This window comes from Mus caroli, unplaced genomic scaffold (genome assembly GCF_978045245.1).
Source record: "Mus caroli unplaced genomic scaffold, Mus_caroli_1 scaffold_8, whole genome shotgun sequence".
Lineage (NCBI taxonomy): Eukaryota > Metazoa > Chordata > Mammalia > Rodentia > Muridae > Mus > Mus caroli.
In genome coordinates, this window is record NW_028227263.1 from 40,841,917 (window position 1) to 40,852,087 (window position 10,171).

The window sequence follows — 10,171 nt, forward strand, 5'->3', positions numbered from 1 at the left end:
ATCTTTGGTCTCATGTAGCCCAACCTGATAGAAATTGTGTGTTTACAGAGGATGCCATTGGAACCCTGACCCTCCTGCCTCCACTTCCCATGTGCTAGGATTATAGCCTTGCATCACCATGCCCAGTTACTTTCTTGTGTTCTTAGCTGGCCCTGTTTTTGTTTTATTTATTTTTGCATTAAAATCTTGTTTTCAGATTTATTTATTTTCACATTATGAGTGTATGTATTTCTGCATGTATGTCTAGTACCCTCAAAAGCTAGAAGAGGCCACTGGATCCCTTGGAACTGGAGTTACAGTTGGTTAGGAGCTGCCATGTAGGTGCTGTGAACAAAACCTGGTCCTCTGCAAAAATAGCAAATGCTCTTAACCACTGAGGGCAACGACCAGAAGTCAATTGAACTCACTTTGCAACAAGTGTATCTATCTACTAAGCCATCTTGACAGCCCTAATGTGCCTTTATAATATAGAATATAAAAATGCACATATCCATCCCTTACTGTTGTTTATCATATAAATTATTAAGCACTTGGTTTTTGGTTTGTTTCCAGAGCTGGGGATTCAGCTGGAGAATTGTAGCCTATTTTAGGCAAGTTCCCTACCACTGAGGTACATCGCCAGCTCAGTTTTCATTTCTTAGTTTTGAAATAGGATCTCAGTACATTGCCCAGGCTGGCCTTGAACTTCCAGTTCTCTTGCCTCAGTCTCCCGAGTAGCTGGGATGTGTCATCAAACCCAGCCTGTTAAGCACTTTAAAAAGTAGATAATGTGAGTAAGGTATGGTGACACATGTCTTTAATTCCAGTCTTCTTCTCCAGAGGTAGAGGCATGTGGATCTCTGTGAGTTTGAGTTCAGCATGCTCTGCACAGGGAGTTTCAGGCCAGCCAAGAGCTTCACTTTGAGACCTTATCTCCAAATAAAAACAAAACAACAAAAACAATTAAAAACCAAAAAAAGTGGGAAGGGTGACTGAAGATAGAGTTTTATTTAATTCTACAAAGTTAAAATTGAAAACAAATAGTCACACACAGCTACTGGGTATTATATTAGACAGTTTAGAGCTAAAGAAACTCTTGGGTGAATTTATAAAAATGGGTCACGCTGCATCAAGTTGATGGATTGTATCTGCCAGTGTGCAATAGCTGGCTCTCTGTATTCTTGAGTTTTACATCTGCAGAGCTAGCCAACTGTTGAGAGAAAATATTTATAAAAAAAGTCACAGGAAGTTCCATGAATGTAAAAATATAAAATAAAAACTTGAATGGCCATGCACTTAGCTGAAAATTCTACTGACTGCGTTTGAATGAAGTGATGTGTAGGCATATCCGGCTGTAGCTTCTTGTGATTTCAGACCTCAGTCTCTCTCCACCACTCCTCTGAACAATTTATCGAGTGAGTCATTCTTACTCATGAACTATAAGGGTTGAGTCTCTATATTGACATTTTCTTCTTATTCTTCTCTAAACCATACTGCATAGCAACTGTTTACATAGTGTTTAGATTGTGTCATATTATAAAAAAATCTAGAGGTGGTTTAAAGTATACAGAAAGATGTCTGTAAATCTGCACAACTTTATATAGGAGACTCAAGAGTCAGAAGACTTTGATATCCCTAGACATAAGAGAGGCTGGGAGAGAATCTTGGAACTTTTGTCTCCTGGTTCTGGATGAACTCCTGTATAATGGATGTGTTCTTGTCTGAGGACTTTGGGCAAGGCAGGGAACTCCTACATGCCTCCTCATCTCGATCTTCAGAGGTATGAGCTACAGAAAGGTACTACAGCTTGGCTGAGTCAGAGGCTGTGGAACGACCTGACCACTGGGGGCTTGCTTGGGAAATGTTAGCTGTTTCTCAAAGAATGCCAACAAAGCTCCATTTTGGGGAATGAGGGTCTCCTTCCACTTTCACGATCCATATTTCCATTACTGTGTCACAATACTGTTATACCAAGTTCTTTCCCATCCATCATCTCTTTGGAAGTGATATGAAGAGTGGTCTGGAGATGAGAGGAGCTCAGTGATGCTAGGGTCACCCAGTGAGTGCCTCGCATTGAGTCTTCTCTTCCCTGCCCACACAATGCATGCCTCTCCTGACTCACTTTTTGGTTTTCTGCAGAGTCTGCCTGGTCCATTGGCTATACTGACAGATAAAATTTACATTGGAAATAATAGTTATCTTGGACTGGGCTACAATCCTGGATCTCCCACTTACAACTGTAGCTCCCTTCTCCATCTGGTCCTCATGCCTCCTTCAGTGAGTGAAAGCATGTGGAAAGAATTGAACTGAAAGTCGTGAGCAGAGAATGCTTAGCTTCTCTCACTCTTCTTTGCTTTTTAAACAAGCTCTCATGTAGCCCAGCCTGGCCTAGGACTCACAGTGTAGCTGAAAGTGACCTGCAGTACTCATTCTCCTGCCTCAGGAGATGGTCTTAGAACTAGCCTGGTAGAGGCAAAGGTATCCTGAAGAGACACTTGCAGCTCTCAGTCTGACACTGAAGACTCTGGAAACAAGGAACCCTCCAAAATGGGAATTTCCTCAGGAAGCTGGGGCCAGGAGAAAGAAAAAGTGCCAGCCATCACATAGTTCTAACAACTTACCGTCAGACCACCTTACAGGATCAGACTGTCTACTTAGATGTGCATATATTTGGTTCTCTAGTTAAACTCTGACCTTTCTTCAGGACTCAGGGGTTTGCTGGAATGTTTGTCTTTCGTCTCTGAGTGGTCACATTAAACAAATCTCCTTTTTTTTCTGCTCTCCACTTTTTTTTTTGGGGGGGGGGGTTCCAGACAGGGTTTCTCTGGATAGCCCTGGCTGTCCTGGAACTCACTTTGTAGATCAGGCTGGCCTCGAACTTAGAGAAATTCACCTGCCTCTGCCTCCCAAGTGCTGGGATTAAAGGCATGCGCCACCGCGCCTGGCCCTGCTCTCCACTTTTAATTAGGCTCTTTTAACTGGCCTATGAGGATGATGGGCAGCTGGCCCTGATTTGGGACACAGGGTATGTGGTGGATAGTTTCATGTCAACTTGACACAGGCTAGAGTCATTTGAGAGATGGGAACCTCAATTGAGAAAATGTTTCCCTAAAATTGAGCTGCCAACAAGCCTGTAGAAGTTTTTCTTAATTAGTGATAGATGTGAGAGAGCCCCGCCCACTGTGGGTGGGGACACCCTGGGCGAGTTGGCCCTATGTTCTGTAAGAAAGCAGGCTGAGCAAGCCACAGAGAGCAAAGAGCAAGCAGCATTTCTCCATGGTCTCTGCATCAGTTCCTGCCTTCAGATCCCCGCCCTGTTTGAGTTCCTTTCCTGGCTTTCTTTGATGATGAACCGTGATGTGGAGAAGTGTAAGCCAAATAAACCCTTTCCTTTCCAAGTTGCTTTTGGTCATGGAGTTTCATCCCAGGCGATAGTAACCTTAATTAAGACAAGGTGTAAAAAAAAAAAAAAAAAAAAAAAAAAAAAAAAAAAAAAAAAAAAAAAAGACAAGGTGTGATTCCGTGTCTGAGAACAGGGTTACAGGCATTTGCCACCATGCTTGCTTGGCACAGCACTTCTGAGCTGAGAAAATGGCCGTTACTGGATTCAGGCTGCTGTGGAAGTCACTGTGATGTTTTTGGAGCATGGCTTCTCTAAGGAGCTTGGTCTGGATCCATCTGTGCTGCTCATCAGCAGTGGGATCCCAGCCAGCAGCCTAATACCTGGGTTTCCCTGTCCCTTCACTGGGAATTTGATTGTGAGGGCTAATTGATTTAATCTACACAAATGTCTTCAAATTGCTTTTATTGATCATCAAATCTGTTAGAAGTTAGGCGAGTGGCTACCACTTAGGGTCTACATGTTCCCTAGAGAGGACAGTAGAATACTTACAAGAATAGTGTGGAAGAATTCCAGGATTGATGGCAGGCTAGGAGCTGCCTCTGCCTGACCTGGTTGTGGCTCAGCCATTAAGCGTACTCGCTGCTCTTGCAGATAACATGGGCTCTGTTCCCAGCACCCATCATGGCTCACAACCATTCAGAACTTCAGTTCCAGGGGTCAGAAGCTCTCTTCTGGGAGACCAGGTGCACATGGTGTACACACATGTATGCAGGCATAACACTCATATAAATGCAAACAAATAAATCCTTTTTTAAAAAGAAGAGAAAAAAGGAAGCACACCGGCAGGTTGCAAACAGCTGAAAAATGTTGAGAAAAGGATGTAGGAGACAGCCGTGGAGAGGAAGCTAGTCAAGTTGAACGGAGCTCCAGCCTTCAGTCTCCCTGCAGGGTAGTGGGGAGGTCGGGGAGGGGAAGCAGAAGCAGCTCTGGGGAAGAGATGCAGACATTACTACCGGCAGAATTAGTCCTCAGACCTCAGAAGTCTCAAACTCAGTTGTGAGTTTGGGTTTTGGTGTGACAAGACTCCTCTGACACACAGGTCAATGATGGAGAACTGTGTTGTCATTTTCAATGACTCAGATGGCAGTAGGAAGGCACCACTCTGGAGAAAAGGCATTGATTAAAACTGAACAACCCGGAGGGTATGAGAACAGGGAAGCCATGAGTCACGGTTTGGGATTTAATCTGCTGCAGTTCCTGGATGACAGACAGTCCCAGGAAACAGTTGTGGCAAACCGAGGACCACAGGCTGGGAAGCTGAACAGTGTAGGCCGCAGGAAGTTAGGCTCAGGCTGTGTGTATACCTCCTGCTATCCAGGTAGTCTGGAGCAGATCTCACCAATTGATAATAGCTTTGGGATTTGATAGCCCTGAACCTGAGGTCAGAAGCTGGATTAACCTCTGGAGTCACTTTCCTGACCATTTCTGTTATAGATCTGAGAGGTCTGAAATGCATCTCTCTAGCACACACAGACACACACACACACACAGACACACACACACACACACACACACACAGACACACACACACACACAGACACACACACACACACACACACACAGACACACACACACACACACACAGACACACAGACACACACACACACACACCAGAGGACATGTAAGAAAATCCTAAGATCTTTAAGTACTATGTACTTTAGCTCTGCATGGCCTGGAGTTTGCTAGCTATTTAGAGAAGGCTGGCCTAGATCTTAGAGAAATCTATCTGTCTGTGTCTTCCAAGTGCTGGGATTCAGGTGTAATATTGGCCCCTTTCTTTTTCTTAATAAACTGCTTCTTCTATCTCCATCCATGTGTTTCAGGGCCAAGAACCTGGAAATCTCAGTAGGTGCCCTCCAGATTCTCTGACCACACTTGCAGGAGCCAGGGAACCAGCCAGGAGTTTGTATGATTTATGCTGTTTGTTTCTTCCTTCCTTCCTTCCTCTCCATCATTGATCCTCCTTGAAGCACTTGTAAATGGTGGGCTAACCCCCGTGGGAGGCCAGACGGTAACCTGGAGGCACCAGATTTAACCTCTCCCTGTCTCTTTCTTTCTTTTCTGTAATTTAAGGTATCTGAGGCCTAGGGCCAATGGTATGCCTGGACTTCTACACCGGCCTACTGGGACACTGGCCAAGCTTATGTTAGGCCAAAGAAATATGCATACCGACTAGAGGCTGCCAAGCTGGCACTTGAGACTGGGAGGCAGGTGTTGGGGAAAGTCCACATTTAAAGTGGGAAGCCCACATAGACCCACAGATGTTGTACAGATTCCAGCTGAGATCAGAAAATGTACACGTCCCACAGGCAACTCATGCCTATGGAAAATCCAGCATATGCATACATGGAAGTGTCTCTCCATCACTGGAAGAGGGCAACCAAATAAGATGGCAGTCATGTGGGTAACTAAGATGGTGGTACTCATATTGGGTAGCCATTATGGTGCTAAAAATAGACAATGGGGCCCATGTGGCTGCTTGGGATTTTCTCATGCCACTAACATTGCTTGCCTACTCTCAATCTTCTGTCATTTTGCTCTCCCAGGTCCTGGCAGGAGAGCGTGAGTAGACTCAGAAGTAATGCACTCCAATCCAAGGACTGTGATGGTAACAATGGAAGCTCTCCTTTGTTCTCTCCTTGAATCTAAGATCATTCCCAGGAGACTCATTTCTCCTTTAGGACTCAAAGTTGACGTACCGATGTGATATGAAGGCCTTCAGGGCGCCTAACTGGTGATCTAGTCAGGATTCTTCTGCAGAGCAAACAATAAACCAAGCCAACTGTTGTCTGGGACAAATGTTTGAGCCCATTTCCTTATATGGAAATTCCAATCAATTTCCCTTGCTGGGAAACAAGGAACACAAGTCTGGCTGGTGCAAAGGATCTTTCCCCTCTTGGGCTCTAGTTAACATTGCTCCATACTCTCCTACTTGGCTTACTTTTGCTCCACCACTTGCTAACTGCTCTCTCTTCCTGCTTGACCACCATATGCAGCCATATCCCTGGGAGTAAAGATGCAGTCCACCAGTAACAAGGCATTCCCTTGAATGTGAGATCCACAGGGAGGAAAATCTTTTCCATTTGTATTTTTACCTTGAATGGCAGTCTAAAACAAAACCCAGAGACAGTCATGAGAGCAAGCCTCTTTCCTGAACCTAGCCACAGTAGTTTGGGCCTTTATGCTTGAAGCAGGGGCTTGTATCTCCGTATTTTAGATTTTAGTCCCAGAAGAAAGACAATGCAAGTGATGGCTCAAATCCCAGATAGGGAAAGAACAAATTTAAGAGTCGGGATTCAAAGCAGCAATTGTAATTCTTTTGTGGATATGTCTCAGACTTGCCTGGATAAACCTGGGTTGCAATGATAGTAAATAAATGGGCTGCATCCATTAGATGTTGTGGACATGGGGTAGACAAACTTTCTCCACCCTAGAGGGCTCCAGCTTTCCATCTTTCTCCTCAGGATCACCATGAGAAATTTACCTTTAGTTCCCTTGAATTCTACACTACAATGTAGTCCAATAGCCATGTTGGGTGGGTTACAAACACCTGTACACCTGTAACACCAGTTTCAGGGGGATATGATGACCTTCCTTGACTTCTATGGCATCTGTATATACATGTGTGTGTAGATGTGCACATGCACACACACACAAAAGTAAAATAAATATTTAAATGAGTTTAATCCTGAAAATGTAAAGGGAATGAGGCTAGTATTTACTGTTACAACTTCTGGACTCAATTAAAAAATGAAACGGAAGCTTGGAAGTTTAAACCATAACAGTATCCTGCAGCCAGGCCTATTTTGTAAGAGCTATGCAAATGGGCTGATGTGCCTTATATCCAGGTCTTCATGGCCCTCTACCAGGATAAGAAGCCATGCAAAAAAAAAGCTCCATGGGAAAAACAAAACAAAAACAGACCTCTCTGAAAGGGTAGAAGCCAGAAGTGCTTCAAAAGGAAAGGCCTCATTCCACAGGGCACTTGAAACACCCCATCTCCCAACCCAGAGCCATGTCTGACATTTTCCTATCCCTGGGACTACAAGGTAGTTTGTTCCTGTTTCCAGAAAAGCAAGATGCCAACCCCTAACACAACCCCCTTGCAGGACTAAGGTACCCAATGACACAGAGCAGTCAGAAAACCAAAAGGCCGTCTAGAGACTTGTCAAGAATTAGCCTTGCTCCCTCCAAAGATGCAGATAGAACCTCTTCTTCTTCCTCTTTTATTTAAAAATATTATTTATTTATTTTTATTTATATGAGTATACTGAGCTGTCTTCAGTCACATACCAGAAGAGGGCACCAGATCCCATTACAGATGGTTGTGAGACACCATGTGGTTGCTGGGAATTGAACTCAGGACCTCTGGAAGAGCAGCCAGTGCTCTTAACTGAACCATCTCTCTAGCCCCAGGTAGAACCTCTTCTATCTTGCTAATATAATCTTGTCATGTGTGTTCATGATCACTTTCTTTCTTTTTTTTTTTTTTTTTTTTCGAGACAGGGTTTCTCTGTATAGCTCTGGCTGTCCTGGAACTCACTCTGTAGACCAGGCTGGCCCCGAACTCAGAAATCCGCCTGAGTCTCTGCCTCCCAAGTGCTGGGATTAAAGGCGTGCGCTGCCACACCCGGCTCAGGATCACTTTCATGTCACATTTGTGCCATGTCAAATCAAAGCTCAGTCTGCCTAGAATTCCCCCAAATAACTGAGAGAAAAAAAACTTAGTGCTTTTTCCCCCTTTTTATTGCACTCTAGAATTATTCCTTTTGTTATGCCTAAGTGAATTGTGTATGTTCATGTATGTGGCTAAGAATGTTTAGGGATGTACTAAAAAGGCCCAATCACAGTACACTACTGTCTGATATGCCTGATAGACTGGGCTTTTTTTCTTTCTTTTTTTTAAAGACAGGGTCTTCTTATGTAGCTCTTGCTGTCTTGGAACTCACTCTGTAGACCAGGGTGGACTCGAACTCACAGAAATCCATCAGCCCTGCCTGCCATATGCTGAGATTAAAGGTGTGTATCACTACACCTGGCTGACTTGGGTACTCTTAAAATCTATTAAGATGATATTTTGGAGTTTATTAAATGTTTCATAAAACATTAAAAATGTTACCTGTTTGTATAAAAAAAACATTCATTAGCAAGATAAATTTAAGTTTCATTAAACTACTAAATAACACTGGATACATGGATGGTAATGGGGCTTTTCTTCTAAAATAGGTTCTGGAAAATATTAATTAAAATTTTCTTTAAAAAAACCCGATTTATTTATTATATTTATATGAATACACTGTAGCTGTTTTTAGACATACCAGAAGAGGGCATCAGATCCTATTGTAGATGGTTGTAAGCCAAATGGTTATAAGCCACAATGTGGTTGCTGGGGATTGAACTCAGGACCTTTGGAAGAGCAGTCAGTGATTTTAACAGCTGAGCCATCTCTCCAGCCCCTTTCAACCCCTTTCTTTCCTTTCCTTTTTTATTTATTTATTTATTTATTTATTTATTTATTTATTTATTTATTTATTTTTGAGACAGGGTTTCTCTGTGTAGCCCTGGCTATCTTGGAACTCACTTTGTAGACCAGGCTGGCCTCGAACTATTTTTTTAATTTTAAGACTAGTTTATATTCATTTTATGTGTATGAGTGTTTTTCCTGCGTGTATGCACATTCCTGGTGGTTGTAGAGCAGAGAAAGTCATTGGAGTTCCTGGAATGAGAGTTACAGAGAGCTGTGAGCCACCATGTTGGTGCTGGGTACTAAACTTGGTTCTCTGAATAGGCATTAAGTGTAGGTCTGCATTTCAACCTCACCGCTGGGTTGTCGAGTGCAGATAAGCTGATGGGGAGATGAAATACAGGGGCAGTAGGCTGCGTTTCTTCCTTGCTGCTGGGGTGCTGGAGCACCTACAAGTGTTGCTCAGGGGAGGCAAAACGCAGTCTAAGATAGGGGTCCCAGCCCATGTTTCTCCGGATGGGGGCTGGGACAGATGCTGTGGTTCTCAAACTCCTGTGAGCCCAGACACTGCTGCTGGGAACTGTGAAGAGCTGAGAAAGAGTACCCCCATTCTCCTGTGCATCCAGTTGTGGCTGGGGACAGAGAGGAGCTGGGAATGGGGCAGGGCAGGAGGCCTGTGATGAGTCAGAGGCAGAGGGGATCAGGCTTAGCTCCCAGAGTGAGTGCCAGGAGTGCCGAGGGGCTGGAAGAGAGGCCTTCAATGACAGACTTAGACTGGGCTCTGTATGACAAAGGCCTTCTCCCTGGCAGTCACTGATGAAGGAGGCAGTCCTTGCTTGTCCAAACTGCTTTATTCATGGCAGATGAATATGCATATGACTTACTCAGGGTGGGCCAGAGAGTAAATATCTTTTACAGGAAGGGATGCCTAGGAAGAGATGCTCATTGGCTAAACACTTTGGGCTCCTAGATATCTCATTAGCATGGAGAACTCTAGGCTCTATGCTATTATGACCGGTTGTCATAGTCCTCTTAGTCGGGTGTCGTGGTCATGTGCTCCAGGACAGGAATCTGGTCAGGAGCTAGTTCAAACTCCTGGCATTCTCAATTGTAAGTCTTATTGGAGTTCTGAACTTTTGCTAAAACCCTACCAGCTCTTCTTTCTGATGGCACAGTCCACTGCCCCACAAGCAAGTGCTCTTAACTGCCATGCCATTTCTCTGGCCCTTATTTCATTTTTTAAAAAAAAATTTAAAGGTTACAGAAAAATGAAAGTACATAAAATGATTATGTTAATCAAAATACCTCTCAATTGTGTACCTTAG